Genomic DNA, 18,925 nt, shown 5'->3' on the forward strand with positions numbered 1-18,925 from the left:
GCTCACAGGCCAAACCAACAGCCCCTCCCGCCCGGACCCCCCCCCACCCCACCCGCCCCCCCCCTCCCTCCCTCCCCCCGGGGCCCCGGTCCGGAGGAGGGGGTCCCGGGAGGGGGCCGGGGGGAGCCCCGTCCGGAGGAGGGGGTCCGAGAGAGGGGGCGGGGACTGGAGGGGGGGAAAGTCCCCCCTCCGCCCCACCCCCCTCCCCCGGACCCCCTCCTCCGGAGGGGGCCCACCCTGACCCCCTCCCGGGACCCCCTCCTCCGGAGGGGGCCCACCCCAACCCCAACCCACCACCCTCCCCGAAACCCACCACCCCCCCGGGAACCCCTCCTGAGGAGGGGGCCCACCCCAACCCACCACCCTCCCCAAAACCCACCACCCCCCCCGGGAACCCCTCCTGAGGAGGGGATCCCCAGTGTGATGTGTGGAAAGCCGGAGCCCCGGCGCTGTTTTTGTACTGCACGGGGGACCCGCCGAGCGGGTCCCCCGTGCGAGGCTCCAGCGAGGGCAGGGGCGCCGGGCTCCGGCCCTCTGGGCTTTATTCTCCGGCGCCCCGAGCCCCGCGGCTGCGGGGGAAAGAGGGAACGGGGAGGGATGAGATGGGGTAGGGAGAGGAGTCGGGGTGGGTTGGGGAGAACGAGGGGGGAAGGGAAAGGTCGGGTGAGGGGGAGGGATGATGGTCAGAGGAGGAGGAAGAGAGGGGAGTCGGGTTGGGGAACGGGGTACGGAGAGGGGAGAAAGGAGGGGTGGGGGAGAAAGGAGGCGGGGGGGGTCGGGGATGCACAGGGGAGCAGGGAGAGAGGGTGGGGGGGCGCTGGGGAGAGGGCAGGCAGGGGGCTGGGAGAGACAGGGAGGGTGTGGGGGAGAGAGAAAGAAACTGGGGGGGGTAGGAAAGAGGTGATAAGCGGGGGAAGAAGGAGGAGGATAAGGGCAGGAGAAACAGGGGGAAGAAAGACGGGGAAGAAAGAGGGGGAGCGGGGGCCTCTCCCGGGCCACGCCGGGGGAGCCCGGCCCGGCCGCAGCCTCCCCGAGCTCTGAGGGAGCAAATGGCGGCAGGGGCGATTTCGGGGGCTTAAATCACCTCGGCCCCGCCCTGCGCAGCCGCCCTGGGACCCCGCGCACCTGTGCGGACCCCGCCCCGCGCACCTGAGCCGGGCCCGGCCCCGCCCCTGAAGCCGCCCCCGGCCCCGCTCGGCCCCGCCCCAGAGCCCCGGCCCCGCCCGGCCCCGGGGCCCGCCCTGCCCGGCACGGGGGCGGCTCCATCGCTCGGGGCCCCGCCCCTCTCTCCCGGGCCGGGCCCGCCCCGCGCACCGGGGCCGCACCGGGGCCGCTCTCGGGACCCTCCCCTCCGCTGACAGACCCGGCCCCGCTCGCTCCCGCTCCTTGCCACGCTCGGCAGCCACCGAGGCCGCCGCCCTCTCGGCTCAGCCGGCACCGGGCGGCAGCAGCGCCGCCCAGCTCAGCCCGGGGGCAGGCACAGAGCACAGGGAAAAGCCGGCTCCGGGCGCTCTGCAGCTCCTGCAGCCCGAGCGTCTCGGCTCCTGCGGCCAGGCGCTTGCTGCTTTCCTTCCTACAGAAAAACGCCGGCTCCTTATTCTCAAAACCTGCGGATCTCTATTCCCAGCTTCTTATATTGCTGTATGCGACAGAGTAGAGAGAGAGGGCTGGCTCATTTCAAAATGAATTTACATCTACATCAGTAGCATTTGCCTATAGATGTAAAAATGAAGAACTTAACACGTTTTAGTATTCTGCACACAGCCCTCCCTGGGAGGAATGGTAAAAAGTTAAAAACAAATGAAACTTTAAAAGTAGAAAGTTAGAAACAAAGTTACAACGGCAGAAATTTAGAAACAAACAAAGAGGTAAAATACAAGAAACAAACAAATTTCTAAAGGGAGAAAGTTGAAAACAAACAAAGTTAGAAACAAACAAAAAAAAATTAGAAACAAACAAAATTAGAAAGGTAGAAATTTAGAAACAAAGTCACAAAGGCAAGTGTTGAGCCTTTGACAGGGTACCCCTCCTTCTCGGACCAGGGTGAAAGAGCAGAGGAGGCTGCTGTTCTGCTGAGTTCTTTATTTCACGGTCTCACAGCTGTCTTGAAGGCAGAGTTCGAATGGGGTTACATGATAAAGCCAAGCAGCAGCAGCAGGCAAAACCAGCTTCTTCTATATGCTCCATACACTCTATTTTTTCTTATAGAAGTGTGGATTCCATTTGTTCATTGACCAGTAAGATTAACACACGATTCTAGTTTTCCTTAAACCCATCCCGGTCTAATTCTAACAGTCGTAAGCCTCACACAAGTGTCATCTGCCCTTGTTCCATAAGGAATCCCTCTACAGACAGGGAGTTGTCACCGGCCCCGTGCTCATGGGCTGCAGGGGACACCCGCACTGAGGAGGAAATGGAAATGGGAAAGAGGGAACTGCAACCTGATGGGACGCACCTCTGGCACCACATTTCCTCTTCTTCCTGCTGTCCTGGAAAACCCCAAGTAAATCCGGTCCCTCAGACCTTGCATCCCTGAACACCAGGAGAGCCGGTGTTTTACCCAGATCCCAGTGCCCTGCACGGCTGCGCTGACACGAGCACAGGCCGATCGCTCTGCCCAGCACCATCCCTCATTTTCTTCCCATTGCTCCCCAAGCGGCCCCAAACCACCCCAGCGTGTCTGTGCCGGGGCCAGGGCCTGCCCCGAGCCCGACCAGAGCCCTGCACCAGCTCCCACCCCCGGGAGAGCTGGGAATGCACTGAGAGCTCGGCTCCCCGGGCTCCCCAGCACCCAAACCGGTCCTCAGACACACAGAAATGCCCAACCTGCCCCTCTGGGCACAGCCAAACACCACAATTCCATCATCCCCAAGCAACTCTGGCACTTGCCTCTTCACCTCCGCCCATTTCCAGTAGCCGGGGCTAGGACCGGGCTGTCAGTAATAGCATTCCCTAGGCAGTTCATCCCAGCGCAGAGGAGAAGAGGAGCCTGTCCCTGACCCACACCATGGGCAGGACAAGGGGGGCCCTAGCTGGCTTTGCCTACTCCAGCACCAAAGCTCTTGGTCCCAAAGATGGGGCGAGTTCAGTGGTTTTTCCTGTCCTGAAAGAGAGCAGAAAAGGGAAGTTAATCCCACTGTGGAATCCAAGACTCCTGCATTTCCTATTTCTGCTCTGATTGCTCACCGTGGAGTTTTAGCCATGGAAAAAAAAGGAGAATGACACCATATCAAATAAAAAGTTGATTAATCCACGTAGGGGCTGTGGAGAGGATACAAAGGAGCTTTTCCATGATTTTGGGGCTTGAAGAGGGACTGAATTTCCCTCAAAGCTGGGAAGGGCCTGAGGATAATAAAGCAAAGGAGCAGCTTCATCTCTCCCTGGCAGAGAGCTCGGGGCTCCATTATGGATACAAATCAATCCCAGCAGGATTTCAAAGGGTTTCTTTAGGATGTCAGGTCCCTCTTTATCAGATCCCTGCTGGGATTCAGGGCCTGCCTGGTCACGGGGTGCTTTGATAAGGGCTGGATTTAAATCCCAGATCTGAGAACAGACATGAAAGGTCCCTGGGTTTCTAGGGGGTTGAAAAACTCAAGCTGGATTCGCTGCAGAGCTGAAAAATCAGGGTAAGAGAGAGCAAGGAGTGGCCAGCAGGCCCAGGCTCCTGATCACGCCCCTGGGATCCATGGGATCCATAGGATCCACGGCCTCTGGCACGCTGCTCCAGCACCCTGCAGGGTGACTGACAGCCGGGCAGGGGAAGGAGCCACCAGCAGCTCTGCCATGTGCACCATCATTCACCTTGCACGTGGCCTAAACAGCCACCAAGCACTGATGGACTGACTGAGCCGAAAATATCGGAGAGATCTCAGTTTGCACTCCAAATTCCCTGCAGCCTGTTCCCTTCCTGATCCATCCCTTCAAGCAGCAAGAGTGGAATTCCTTCCATCGTTGCTCTTTCCCTCCTGTTTTCCACTCAACAAGAAAAAGAGCAGCCACGTGAACAGGAGTAAAAGCCCCAAACCCACAAAAAAGCACATTCTCAGCATCACTAATCCCTGCCAAACTGCCAGGAACCTTCCAAAACTACATCCAAGCTTGGAAACAGGGATCCAGTTGTTTGTTTAAGCAGCTATTGATCCAGTCTCTTCCAGCTAATTAAACTATTCACTATTTAAACTCATTAAACTGCTCATCCTGCTCCTGGCAGCCAGAGGCAAAGAAGAAATCTTGTCTAGATTAAATGGTGTTGGTGAATGTGCCCATCCCAGTCCTTGGAGAGGTTGGAATTGCATCCCTGTTCCTCTGCTCTCTTTTCCTTCCTTTTTCCTGCAGTGATTCCCACCCGGATTCCTCAGCTCCAGCTCTCTGAGCAGCCTCAGGGGGAGCATTTCATCCCCTTGGAGCCAACTCCATTTGTTGCATCCTTCATGCCTCAACCACCCCTAAAAGCAGGCAAGTGCTGATGGGCAGTGCAGCTGCTTCCACTTGGGAATGTTTCCAGTGGAACAGGGAGGGAATTCTGAGAAGCTTCCACCCACTGCACGTTATTGCTGGATAAAAGGTGAGGCAGCAAAGGATCAACAAAGGGAGATTTCAGCAAGACAAAGTCCAGACAGAGAGGCTGCAAGTGTGGCTGGGGCTGCTAAACTGGGAAAACTGCAAGGTCAGGCTGTGGGAACATGGATTATACTGAGGTCTGGAACTGGTGTTGGGAAGAGAGGGAGAAGGAGAAGGAGAAGGAGAAGGAGAAGGAGAAGGAGAAGGAGAAGGAGAAGGAGAAGGAGAAGGAGAAGGAGAAGGAGAAGGAGGAGGAGAAGGAGAAGGAGAAGGAGGAGGAGAAGGAGAAGGAGGAGGAGAAGGAGGAGAAGGAGGAGAAGGAGAAGGAGAAGGGCCCGAAGTAACTGCACAGTGAATTTCCTTACCATGAGCCAGGCTCATTCCCTGAGCTGACCAATATCTCCGAGCTCCCCTTCATGGCACAGCCCTGCCAGTAAAGAACAGAAGTTCCTGCTGCTCCCACTGGAATTCTGTAGCGTGCCTGGCATTCCATACGTTCTGCTGCCTGAGAATTCCTGCAGCCGTCCTCGGGAAGAGCAGTTCACTGCCACAGGAGGAACAAGAGGAAAGCAGCTGCCACTCTCGGGTTCTGTGCCCTGTAAAAAGTAAAAGCAGATAAAGATCAAAGCTCCATAAAGCTGGAACCATCTCCAACCTCGGGACAGCACTTCTGTGGGAAAAGCGTAGATGGGCAATTAGGAAGGAGATCATCATGCAAATGGGCAAGGGGGGGGAATTAAATTCTGCTGCTTTCTGATTGAGGCCTGCTTCAATTTGCAGCCTTTATAATATCAGCTTAATGGGACTTTTTGTGCTTTAAAGAGGTTTTTATTAGCTGGGGGTTGTCCCTGCCTGGACTGAGGCACAGCACAATGAGTCTCCTGCCTCCTGAAGCCGTGTCGTTATCCCAGCATCTGAAATTAAAAACCAGCACTCTGGGAAACCTCTCTACTCTGAGGAGAAGTGTGAGGAGCGTTTGGGTCTGTGGAAAGCCTGGAACAGCTCTGAGAGACACCAAACATCCTGTGGATCCCAATAAACAGCAAAACATTCCAGCAGCTCCTTCCAACACCGCCCTTGTAGGGAACTCTGTCACCCCAGTGGGTATTTGTGGGAGTAAGGAAGAAATCCCACTAATGACCTCAGTGTGATCACCTCTGGTTCGTCTGGGGATAAATCTCCTTTATCCTTCTGGGAGAATAAAGGAATCCAATGCTGCCTTAATCCCCAGCTCCTCAGAGTCTGCATTTCCAGAATCCATCTCCTGGCCCAGCATGGGAAGGGTTGTCCAGCGCTGGAACAGCTGCCCAGGGCAGTGGTGGAGTCACCAACCCTGGAAGTGCTCATAAAATACATGGATATGGCACTTGAGTGTTCATAAAATACCTGGGGAAATACATGCGTAAATATAGGGATAAATTCATGGGTAAATACGTGGATAAAAATATGGATAAATGTATATGGATAAACATATATGGATAATCCATGGATAAATATAGGGATAAATATGTAGGGATAAATATGTATGGATAAATACAGACCTTGCTTCCCTGAACACCAGGAGAGCCGGTGTTTTACCCAGATCCCAGTGCCCTGCACGGCTGCGCTGACACGAGCGCAGGCCGACCGTTCCGCCCAGCACCATCCCTCATTTTCCTCCCACGGCTCCCCAAGCGTCCCCAAACCACCCCAGCGTGTCTGTGCCGGGGCCAGGGCCTGCCCCGAGCCCGACCAGAGCCCTGCACCAGCTCCCACCCCCGGGTGAGCTGGGAATGCACTGAGAGCTCGGCTCCCCGGGCTCCCCAGCACCCAAACCGGTCCTCAGACACACAGAAATGCCCAACCTGCCCCTCTGGGCACAGCCAAACACCACAATTCCATCATCCCCAAGCAACTCTGGCACTTGCCTCTTCACCTCCGCCCATTTCCAGTAGCCGGGGCTAGGACCGGGCTGTCAGAAATAGCATTCCCTAGGCAGTTCATCCCAGCGCAGAGGAGAAGAGGAGCCTGTCCCTGACCCACACCATGGGCAGGACAAGGGGGGCCCTAGCTGGCTTTGCCTACTCCAGCACCACAGCTCTTGGTCCCAAAGATGGGGCGAGTTCAGTGGTTTTTCCTGTCCTGAAAGAGAGCAGAAAAGGGAAGTTAATCCCACTGTGGAATCCAAGACTCCTGCATTTCCTATTTCTGCTCTGATTGCTCACCGTGGAGTTTTAGCTATGGAAAAAAAAAGGAGAATGACACCATATCAAATAAAAAGTGCCCTTTCCCAGCATTTTTATTCCAGGCATTAAAAGGATGCTCATTTCTCTTCTAGCATTGTTTCCCTCATTTTAGGAGAACCGTTTTCATCCCAGGCCCCACTCGTCAGTTGTTCGATCCTCTGGCCCTGGATTTGGACAAAAGAAGGGACGCACCTGGACTGCAGGAAATCACTGAGAGAAACCCTTCCAAAACGCGACAGAGAAAAACAACAGGACATGCAGGAAGACACATCCCTCATTTGCACGTCTGGAACGCTTTTCTAAAGACTTCTCTGCATCTGGATGCTCTTTGCTCTTGGCTTTCTTCACAGGAATGCATTTGCTGCTAAACACGTCTCAGACCCTTACCTGATCGGGATAAGGTGGGATGGAGATGAAGACTCCCACAGGGAATAGCCAGGGAGATGCAGGGCCTGGGAACATCAAGGACGGAGAAGAGAAGGAACAGGGATTGTTTTTCTTGTTTAGAGCCAGCAGTGCTGTGAGCTTGGAGAACACACGGCACCGCAGGGATCCAGGGCAGGAGCGGGATAACTGCGGGATAAGGGGAATCTGCTCCCACTCCAGGGCTGTGCCAGTGAAGGAGGGGAATTTTTTAGTGCCTTCATTACACACAAAAACCAAACCCAGCACCACCGAGCTGGACTTTCGTGAGCCGCAAAACAAAGCGGCCCCTGGCCTTTGGGGGAACACAACCTCACCGAGTCACGGAGCCAGGGCATGACACTTGGGAATGATCCTTGCTGCTGCCTGCAGGCAAATCGGATGAGGGAGCCACAGGAGCTGCGGGGTTTCCTGCTCTTCCTGCAACGCCATCGGTCCAGACCAGGAGACCTTTCCTGGAACAGATCTTCCCTGTAAAGGGAGCTACACCAAAGCTCAAGCCCTCATTTAGAGACCCTTGGAAAAGCAAAGGTGAGAGGGGATTACCTGGAGCCCCAGGGGACCGAGGCGAAGGCGATGAAGAAGCAGACAGCAAAGTGCTTCCACTGCTTCTCACTCCAGCAAAGGGAACATCCCTGGAATTTCATGTCCGGCGTCGCTCCCAAACCCCACAGGTGAACCCACACGTACTCCAGGACTGATCTCCTTCAAACTTCCAGCAGCACAGACTCACCGGGAGGAACTGCGATCCAAGGACACACATCAGCAACTGTCTTCCCGCTTGCCCCTCTCTCCACATTTTCCCTTTCCAGCGGGATGCAGGTGCCACCCCCCAGAGGCAGGAAAACTGCCTTGCAATCCGCTACAAAACCTGCCTGGAAAGCCCAGGATGCCCGGAGCCAGCAGCCGTTTCTCCTGGAGCTCCTGCTGACAGGCATTTGAAGCCTGCTGTGCCTCACAGCTGCTTTTCTGCCAAGGGCATTCCCATCTTTTCTTTTTTAGCCCAAAGAAAGGTTTGCAAAGCTGAGTTTTGTGAGAAGCGCTTCATATTTGGATCATTCTTAACTTGGAGTTTCCCTTGGCACCAAAATCAGGGGCTCACCTTTTGCTTGGAGCTTGGCTGAAGTCCTCAGCAATGCCAGGGAATGTGGCCATTGGAGGCTTTGGGCAGATTTGGCTCATCTGCCTTTTTAGGCCTTGTTTCTTTCTCTCAGCCTTCCCACTGGATTGTGGCCTCCGAGGAATACGTAAAATCCCATTCCATTCCTATTCTTTCGGACAATTTTTTGTACCGTCCCTGTACAAAACGAGGCCCCCTGTTCGGATGCTTTTCCCCACCGTTCCCCGGCACTTTTATCTGCCGGTGCATTCCCTGCGTTGCTTGGGCTCTTCCCAGCTCTCTGAGCTCCTTCACAAGGCAGGAGATCGATTTGGCCCAGGAACTAAACCCTCCCGAGGAATTGTCTGATGCCATCTCCGCATTTGACAGCTGATCCTTGTGCTCAAAGGATCCCTCTTTCTTCCCTTCAGCCAATTCCAAGGCTCGCTGCCCCCAGCTGCGATCAGGCCCCAGCCTGATCCCTGCAGTCTTCCCTGCCGGGATCCTGCTCAGGAATCCCTGGGCTACAAATGTAAGAATTCGTTCTTCCCACCCCTGCCCAGTTCCAAAGGATTTGGTGTCTGCCTTACCCGGCTGGAGCCTGCTTCCAACTCTGTTCTTGCTGCTTCTGCTGCTTTCCAGTTCCCAGGAATTCCACCGACGGAGCGACAGCGTTTTCCAGCTCCGCCAGGATTCCCTCTGCTGCGTTTGGGTGCTGGAAGGATATCAAAACCAGGGTCTCTGGGGCTTTACTATCAGGAAATTACATCCCCGGATTTGTTCATTTCCAAATATTATCTCTTCCCAACAAAGCACTGGGCATCCAAGGAATACAGAAAGTGATGGGCTGACCACTGCTTACTCCTCTGGAATGTCAGAGCTTGGAAAAAAAGGGCACTTGAGGCTTCTCCTGGTGCTGCCCATGAGGTGTATTTTACTTGAGAGCCCCTTCCCGTGTCTTTCCCTGTATCCACCAAAAAATCCACCCCTTCATTCCCCAGCTGCTTGCTTCCTCCCTCTTTTCCTGTATCCAACGGAATTTTAACAGGTCAATAGTCCCCTCTGCAAGAGCACCTTTCATTCCAAACCTAAGAACAAACGAATCACTTCCCTTCCACCGTCCTTATTAGGATTCCACTGAGAGCAGTGGATGGAAAATGATCCTCTCCTGGTCCCTGCTGGATTCCCGGAGCAGGGATCCTTTCCCTCTTTCCCCCCACCACGGTGCCCTCCTCCCCCTCCCGCCCCACCCCACACCCTTTTCAGGCTTTGTTCCACAGCTTTTGCCTCCAGGCCTCAGATCCTTTCGTTCTCCAGGAGCTCCCAGCAGCTCCACAGCCTTTCCTCTCCCATCCCGACCATTTCTCCGGGAATGGAGCTCCGCATTTCAATTGCTTTCTCTTTTCTCTGACAATTCCCACCAATCCAGAAGACCTAAAGCTGACACAAGGAACACTCGGTGCCCACAAATCCAAACCCAGACCCGGCCATCCCCAAACCAGCAACTCCCGGACAATTTGCGTTCATTCCAACCTAACACTGAGGACTCACCCAACCCTTCAAAATTCCCAAGAAATATCCTGTTGCCTTCACAGCTCCCAGGGGATTCTGCTTCGTGCTCACACGAAGGATTTGGGACTTCCCTGAAAAAACCCGTGCAGGGCACGCTGGAATCCCCGATCCCGTGAATCCGGGGAGCGTTAAAAGCTCGGTCCAGCCTGGGCCCCCGGAAATTTTTGCCAAGTATCCCCCAAGTCCTCGGGATAACAGAACTCTCTGGTACTGCATTTTTGGCGTTGTAAAGCCTGGAATTCCTTTATTCCTAGTGCTGGGCTCTGCATATGGCCGAGAAAATCCCGGTCTCCACACAGACCCAGATTCCAAACTTTTGGATACATTTCAGCAAGCCGAGAAATTCACCTTCCCTGCTTCTTCTTAAGGGCATCCTTCTCTTCCCTTACCCGGCGCGCTCTCTCCCACTGGGGGTGGGTTTTCCCCTTCCCATGCTAATTAGTCCCTACTTCTAGGAGGTTTAGGTACCTTTCTTCCCTGGGACGGATTTCTTAACACAGCTACCGAGGCTTTGGGAGTCTCCTTTATCTTCTACTTTCTGGATCCATAAATGCCACAATCCAGACGCCCAACTTCAACAAGACATCCTTTCTACCTAAAAACACACACTCTCAACTCTTAGATCTTTTAAAGTTTTACCCCCGCAAAATTCCCCTATTTTTCCACCACTGAATTCCTCACTCCTGCTTCCAAGGATTTCTTGAATACCACGGGGCTTTTCTCAAGATTTACCCCCACGACCTTCCCTACGTGCCCACTGCTCATCACCTCATTTTTCCCTCAATGTGGTCGTTCTCCACCCCAGAGAGTTTGTCAAGTGTTGCCTCCAAAATGTTCCCCATCTCTCCACTACTCAGTTCCCCATTTTGCCTCCAAAATATTCAATCTGTCCCCTCCAGATTGCATCCACTTTTACCCCCAACGTTTTACTTCCTCTACAATATTGATTCAACCTTTTCCACCCCAAAAATCTGCATTCTCTCCCTTAAACAGCACCTCAGCTTTTCCCTCAAAAATGCCCCAGAGGGAAACTCAGATTCAGCCCCCAAACTCCCATTTGCCTACACAAACAGTTCTTGTGGCCCCTCTCAATTCCCCCAGGCTTTCAGCTCAAGGAAGAACTGGAAGCCTATTCCCTCATCTCCACCCTTGTTTTGCTTTCCTGGAAAACCTTGCGATCCCACACTTTCTCCAAGAGATCTGCTGGAGTACTGGAAGGTTTGCTCTCTCAGAGCGCCAGGGGGCTTTACAGCACTTGTTCCTCTGCATCTTTACCCTTTCATCAGCTTTCCCCTGGAACGGTGTTGTGGGAGAAGCTTGGAACTACCAGAAATGGATCACGTTCACATTTTTTCCCCACCAGTTTTTATCTGGTTTCAGATTCCTGGAATTACCCTCAAATGTGCCCTACAACACTGCTGTGAAAGGATCAATGAGAAGAACAGCCGGAAAGCAGAAAACCACCTCCAGCAGCAGCCACAATGATCCCATTTCTCTTCTTACCTGGTCCTGCCAGAGCTCCCAACAGCCATTCCCATTCCAAAACAAGAGCTATGGAAGACATTCCTGCTGTCCGTGAGGGTGAGGCGGCAGTTCTGGATGTTCTTCGCTGTGCAATCAGACAACAAACAGAGTGTAAATGATCCTGGTGGTCCCTTCCAAGCCAAACCAGCCCGTGATTCCATGCGTGGATCAGCACCTGTCCCAGCTCCATTCCAGAAACCTCCTCCCACTAACCCAGAACTTTCCTTTTTCTGCTCAACATCAGGGGTTTGCTGCCGAGTGCCCCGGGCAGGGGACGCCTCAGCCTTCCCTGGGACCGCAGCATTCCCTGGGCTGCCTCAGCATCCCCTGCGCTGCTGTTCCACGCCCATCCCGTGGTCCAGCGCCGTTCCGGGCTGCAGTGCCGGGCTCTCCCCACGAGGCGGCAGCACCGGGAGCGAGCAGCCCCGGCCGGTCCCGCTGTCTCGGGGCAGCTGCGCCTTTAACCCGCCCTGAGCCGGCGGGGCCGTGAACACAGCGGGCACAAACGCCACCGCTCCCCTTTATTTCACCCTCAGAGGCACAGGATCGCAGCATTTCCTGGGCTGCAAGGGACCCACAGGGAGCATCGAGTCCAAATCCTGGCCCTGCACCCCAAGAATCCCACCCTGTGCCCGAGAGCCTTGTTCAGACCCAAACTCTGCCCCCAAGATCCTGAAAACACAGCGGGGCTGGGAGAAGGATGACCACGGAGGATTTTTTATACAGATCTCCTTGCACGATCGTTAAATAATATTATTAGACAGTCCATGAACGCATCCCTGTGCCGGGACAGCCACCCCTGTGCCGGAACACTCATCCCTGGGCCGGAATACCGGTCCCCCGCGGCCCCCACCGTCCGCTCGGGGCTGTCCCCGTTCCCCGCTCACCTCCGAGCCCGGAGCACCCGCCCCGGTGCCCCCGGCCCGGCAGCGCTGCTCCCCGGGCTCCCCGCCATCGCCGCTCCCGGCGAAGAAGGGCGGAAGTCACCGGTACCGCACCGATGTGGCTATTCGACCTTCTCAAGATGGCGGCCGGAAGGACCCCCCCCCCCCCCCGCTCCGTCTATTCGACTGCCTGAATGCTCCCGCCTGCCCCAGGCGCCGCTGACCCCACAGTCGGTGTCCGCGTAGCGGGAAACGCCTCAGAAAATTGCGTGCAAGCGCTGGGCTGGCGTCGGCGTCGGCGTCGCGTTCAGGCAGCCGAATAGACGCAGCTTGGGGGGGGGGAGGGCCTTCCTTGCCGCCATATTGAGAAGGTCAGAAAACAGTGCACACGACCGCCATCTTGAGTGTGGCAGTGACGACACTTCCGCCCTACGCCGCCATCTTGGGTGCTGCCAGAAGCCACTTCCGGTCGAGCCGCCATCTTTAGTGTGGTACGCTTAGGGCCCCCGCCGCCCCTCACAAGGGCTTCTGTCTAGTCGGCTGCCTGAATCCGGCCCGGACACCGACGCCGGCCCCGCGCTTTCCGCGCGATTTTCCGCCGTGCTTCCCGGTGCGAGGACACGGCTGGCGGGGTCAGCCGCGCCGGAGGCGGGCGACGGCTCCGCGACCGGCGGCAGGCATCGGCAGGGACACCTCTCGCAGGGGGCCTACTGCGTCCGCCATCTTGAGTGTGGCGGAAGTGTAAACCACCCTCTGCAAGGTCCTGGCAGATAATAAAATAATAAAATCAAATAAATACTGTCATATTCTAATAAAAACGTCACTTAACGCCGTCCCGAGAGCGCGGAACTGCGCCTTCCTTTCCGAGCCGCCTCCTTGAGAGCGACACGCGGGCGGCTCGATTCCGACCGTGCCCGCCCGGTGCCTCCCGCCCGGGTCGCGCTGCGACCGCGCCTCTGCTGCCCGGCAAAACCGGCCCCGCCGGGCCGCCCCCCGCGCTGTCATTCCCCGCGGTCACCGCCCCGCACGGCGCCCGCTCCTTTCCATAGCTGTGGCCCCGCTCGTGCACGGCCGTGTCCCTTGGCGCTGCGAACCGCCCTTCGCCCCTCCCCTCCGCTGACAGACCCGGCCCCGCTCGCTCCCGCTCCTTGCCACGCTCGGCAGCCACCGAGGCCGCCGCCCTCTCGGCTCAGCCGGCACCGGGCGGCAGCAGCGCCGGGGCGCCGTGTCGGGGGCGGCAGTGCCGCGCTCTCGCCACCAGGCGGCAGCAGCGCCGCCCAGCTCAGCCCGGGGGCAGGCACAGAGCACAGGGAAAAGCCGGCTCCGGGCGCTCTGCAGCTCCTGCAGCCCGAGCGTCTCGGCTCCTGCGGCCAGGCGCTTGCTGCTTTCCTTCCTACAGAAAAACGCCGGCTCCTTATTCTCAAAACCTGCGGATCTCTATTCCCAGCTTCTTATATTCCTGTATGTAACAGAGTAGAGAGGGAGGGCTGGCTCATTTCAAAATGAATTTACATCTAAATCAGTAGCATTTGCTTATAGATGTAAAAATGAAGAACTTAACAGGTTTTCTGCACACAGCCCTCGCTGGGAAGAATGGTAAAAAGTTAAAAACAAATGACATTTAAAAAGTAAAAAGTTATAAAAAAAGTTACAACAGCAGAAATTTAGAAACAAACAAAGAGGTAAAATACAAGAAACAAACACATTTCTAAAGGTAGAAAGGTTGAAAGTTTAAAACAAGCAAAGTTGGAAACAAAAAAAAAAAAATAGAAACAAAGTCAGAAAGGCAAGTGTTGAGCCTTTGACAGGGTACCCCTCCTTCTCGGACCAGGGTGAAAGAGCAGAGGAGGCTGCTGTTCTGCTAAGTTCTTTATTTCACGGTCTCACCTCTGTCTTGAAGGCAGAGTTCGAATGGGGTTACATGATAAAGCCAAGCAGCAGCAGCAGGCAAAAACAGCTTCTTCTGTATGCTCCATACACTATTTTTTCTTACAGAAGTGGGGATTCTATTTGTTCATTGACCAGTAAGATTAACACACGATTCTAGTTTTCTTTCTCTTAACCCATCCTGGTCTAATTCTAACACTCGAAAGCCTCACACAAGTGTTACATCTGTATTACACAGATTTGCACATACAGTTTCGATCAGCTCTTATGGTTTATGTGAACACTCCATCTAAAACGTGAACAGTCTAATTCTATCTAGATTTTGTCTAAAGTAAAGAATTCTGTGAAAAGGTAACACTGCTGCAGCAAGAGCTGTGTTTAAGATCTGTGCTACAGCTTTTTCAGGTTTAAGGCACTTAGCATCTATTTCTACTAAAAGTTAAAAATCTCTATTTCTATTTCTTTTTGGTGTGGCTTCATGGATGTCAGCTTGTCCAAAGGTTTTAATTCAAACCTAGTGCTTTGGCTTCCCTCTGGGCCTGAGGCCAGAGGAGCCTTCACTCTAACAAGAAGGTTAGAAACAAAGTTAGAAAGGTAAAAGTTAGAAAGTAAAAAACAAATTTAGAAAGGCACAAAGTTAGGAATGTAGTGTTAGAAACCAACAAAGTTAGAAAGGTAAAAATGGGGAGAAAAACAAAGGTATAAAGTTTCAAAGTTCCAAAGAAACAAAGGCAGAAAGGGACAAATCTAGAAAGTTAGAAACAAAGGTAGAAAGAAAGGTAGCAACAAAAAGGATAGGAATGTAGGAAAATAGAAACAAGCAGAAGTAGAAAGTTAGAAATGTAGAAAGTCAGAAAGTTAGAAACAAACAAAGACACAAAGTCAGATGTAGAAAGTTAGAAACAAACAAAGGTAAAAATGAACAAAGGTAAAAAGAGGGAAAACTTAGAAAGGTGGAACAAAGTCATAAAAGTAGAAACAAAAAAGCTAGAAAGGCAGAAGGTCAGAAGGTAGAAATGAACAAATGCAGAAAGGTAGAAACGCAGAAATGAACAAAGGTAGAAATGCATAAAGTTAGAAATGAAGAAAAATGCAAAGATAGAAAGTTCAAATGGTAGAAACAAACAAACATGTGAAGTTAGAAATTTAGAAAGGTAGAAAGCAACAAAGGTAGAAAGATAGAAAGGTAGTGACTCAGAACCAAACAAAGGTAGCAAGTTAAAAAGGTAGAAATGAACAAAGGTAGGAAGTTGGGGAGGCAGAAAGTGCAGAGGCTGGCAGCAGCCATTCCAGCCTTAACCAGAGCCCTGTGTGGAAGAGCAACTTGTTCCATTGATCTTCACTTTGCTAAGGGCCTTCTGCTCTCCTGGGAAAGATGCAGAGCAGGCAAATGGCTACAGGTAGAAGCACCAGGTGTGACTGTTCTTCCTTCACCTCCCAGAAAGCTGGGGGGTTTCATGTTTGAGTCAGTGGCCCAGAAGGGGCAGAGAGTCTGCCCTGACCAGTCTGTGGGCAAGGATCTGTTTTGTCTTTCCCTGTGCCCATTCCCAAAACAGAAACACAAAGCCTGGGGCAGATCATGCCTGAAGAGAGAGTGGTCTCTTGTTTTTTTCCAAGCTGCTACAGAAACAAACTAAGTAGAAAGAGAGAGAAAGAGAGAGAAAGAAATTCAGAGAGAGAGAGAGAGAGAGAGAGAGAGACAAAGAGAGAGATAGAAAGTCAGAGAGAGAGAGAGAAAGAAAAAAAAGAGAAAAAGGAATAGAGAAACAGAAGAACAGGGTTTGAGAGAAAAAGAAATCGAGTTTAAAAGAGAATTAGTGTTGAAGAGAAAAAGAGAAACTGAGAAATAGAGTGACAGAGACATCCAGAAACAGTTAAACAGAAAGAAAAAGATAAAGAGTTAGAAAAAGTCAAGTGAGGAATAGACTGAAAAGTAAAGCAAAGCAGAGCAGCAAAGCAAGAAATACGGCGAAAAAATTACTAAACCACACCAAAGGAAGAGAGCAACCAAAAGGGGGGGTGGGGGGGGTATCTTTATTAGGGTTTATTCAACTTGATTGAACGAGGGGTTTTTATTTACACTGCAGCAAAGCAAGTGGAAACAACAATGTACACAAGCACAAATACAATCCATATGCACACTGGTCAAAGTCCAATTGACATACAGAGCAATATGTGCAAGTGCAGCAGCAAACACCAACACAGAGCAACACAAGCCAACCCCCTATCAGTACAATGGAACAATTGTTCTATTTCTGGAAAATTCATTACATTTTATTGTTCCAGGAAACCCAAAACAACAGCAGCACAGGGGGAACAAAACACTCATCCACCACACACCTCCTTCAGCTGACACACAAACCCACCCTCGCTCTCGTCTCGAGAGCACCCCATGGGAACGCGGTTCCCGGGAGCCCCAAAATCATCCCGCCTGACAAATCCCCGGCACGGTCGGCACCCAAACCCTGGCGATGAACGGCACCTCACAGACCGGCCGGGTCCCAGATAAACAAACCCAGCCGGGAGGGAAAACATCCCCAGACAGCGCAGCTGGGTTGTTTTTACTCTGAGTTTAAAAAGCAGCTGAAAAGCCTGAAAGGCAAAACTCACACCCACAAGGTTAGGACCATTCCACACCCGCACTCTTCTCGCAGAGCTCCCCACTGCCAATACGGCTCAGAACGATGCTGATAAAGCATTGAGACATAAAAAAGCCCTGTGACACAAGACAATGGACACATCAACACAAACTACCTAACACAGACAAGCTGAAACTGCCCAGCAGGTTCAAGTGACAGATCCAAGATTCCTAGTACAACATGAGCCAGAGGCCAATGATGCCAAAGGAAGGAAGGCTCTATGGCAGCAGCACTTGACAGTGAAAGATAACTCCTTATGAGAAGTTAGTGCCAAAGCTGTTAAGAGGATGCTTGAGAAGGTCAGTAGGCCTAGAGAACAAGGCCATGACTGCCACATGATAAAGGGATCCATAGAGAACAGCTCTGCTGGCAAAGGCCAAAGTGACACCGCAAAATGTGACCGACAAGTGGCTGAGACGCACACATGCTATGCTCAGAAGCGCTCCAGGGTGGCTCTGCCGATGAGCAGGTAAAACTGAGAGCATGACAACCGTGCCAGACCCAAAGGCAAGCTCTGAAGGCAAAAAGATCGACAATGACATGGAGACTAAGAAGGCCAACGATGCAAAACATACAAGAACAAAGAGATGGGTTGGAACTGCTGACCAGCAAACACACAGGATGCTGAGGAGAAACCCTCTCCCTTTAGTTCCAATGGGCCCATCCCACTACACCCCTCTCCTCTCAGCTAACTTGAAATTGCCTCCTGTGATTCCCAAGGTTTTTCCCTTATCCCAACCACTGTTCCCAACACTTAGCTCGCTGAAGACAAGTGAAAAAACCCATCCGGAACAGAAAAGAGCGCATCAGCGCCATGGACATTGATACGTTCTTTGCAGTCCACTTTGGCAGCTGCAAAAGATGGAGAACAACAAGAAAATTCAGACTGTGACAACACATGCCAGAAGAGACCCCTTCCACAATGCTCCCCTCTCTTGTAACTGCTGAGGCTCATCACTTACTTGCTGTTTCCAAACTTCAGCTCCACACCTGCTCACAGTACCTAAGACAACAAAACAGAAAATGTGACTAATCACCCTTGACAAGAGCAATCCCCAGACTACTCCACACCACTGCCCTGGGCTCAGCTCATATCTTCATCCAACTCCAGAGGTGGCCGGGACAACACCTACAAAACAAAAAGGGACACGCTTGGCACGCTGCCGCACACCGCTCACCTATTAGTCACCCTGCCTAAATGCCAACTCACCTGCTCGCCTCTGTCCCTTGGCACACCTAGGCCAGCAGCAGCACCTGCAGAGAAGCAAAGCAAAAAAGCCTGCTGAGAGACTCCGAAACCACAACCTCCCCACTCCAATTGAAGTATGCTACCCCTCTACCTTAAGCTTGCACCCTCCTGGCCTCCAGCATCTGGGTCAGGCTATCTTGCGAGTGGATCACCTGAAATGCACAAACAATAGCAGATGCTTAGAACTCCACCAAAAATTGATACCTGAGCAATAACAACAGGTTCTGTCCACTGGTCACCGCTCACCTCGCTCCATTGACCTTGAACGCTGATATCCAGCATTACTTCCTAAAAACAAAGAACAATGCTGGAACATAGCCACCACTTACCCTACAAAGACAAACAGTGACTGATCTTCCTGTGGAACCACCTCACCCGGTACGGGACGCTCTGCCACAGATTCAATCCATCTGCATCTGAAAGAAAGTTATGACAAAAGTCAAAGTGCTGTATGATAACTTAACAGCTCCAAACATCTTGTGCCAATCTAGAAATACCATCTTGAGTCCAACTATACCCTACATTACAAATTCCAAGTCCCCAGCACACAACTCTCCCACCAATCACACGCATAAGGCTGTTGACCAGGAGGTGTGGGTAACTGCAAAACTGTGGGCTGGACAAATTAACAGTATAGTCTTAGTTCTATTGCACCTATGCACCAGACTATGTGGCAGAGCAGAGCAGCCCCAGGCCAAATACACCCATTACACAGGAGATGACAAACAAAGGGATGCAAGGAGGAGAGAAAACTCTCGACAAGAACAACTGCAAGGAGCGGGAGAATCCAAAATGAGATGACCTAGGTGAGATGCAGAATGAGATGACAGTGAGCCAACGAGGCTCGAAGAACCGTAGGAAAA

At 52.8% G+C, this 18,925-nt stretch overlaps 1 long non-coding RNA gene and 1 pseudogene across 2 annotated transcripts in view; both read right to left on the bottom strand.

Moving 5' to 3' along the window:
• LOC309571473 (epidermal growth factor receptor kinase substrate 8-like protein 2) overlaps positions 1-17,298 on the bottom strand; it is a 66,269-nt pseudogene extending 48,971 nt beyond the window's left edge. The window contains exon 1 of the transcript in view: positions 17,236-17,298. The product of the transcript in view is annotated as an epidermal growth factor receptor kinase substrate 8-like protein 2 (transcript). The remainder of the gene's footprint in view (positions 1-17,235) is intronic.
• Position 17,299: 1 nt separating this feature from the next.
• Positions 17,300-18,205, bottom strand: LOC309570962. The gene is made up of 4 exons (XR_014226275.1): positions 18,154-18,205; positions 18,024-18,067; positions 17,776-17,942; positions 17,300-17,665 (listed from the first exon to the last, which is right to left on the bottom strand). It is a non-coding gene; the product is annotated as an uncharacterized lncRNA (long non-coding RNA).
• Positions 18,206-18,925: the final 720 nt, after the last annotated feature.

This window comes from Coloeus monedula (assembly GCF_965178545.1).
Source record: "Coloeus monedula genome assembly, chromosome: 3".
NCBI classification, from domain to species: domain Eukaryota; kingdom Metazoa; phylum Chordata; class Aves; order Passeriformes; family Corvidae; genus Coloeus; species Coloeus monedula.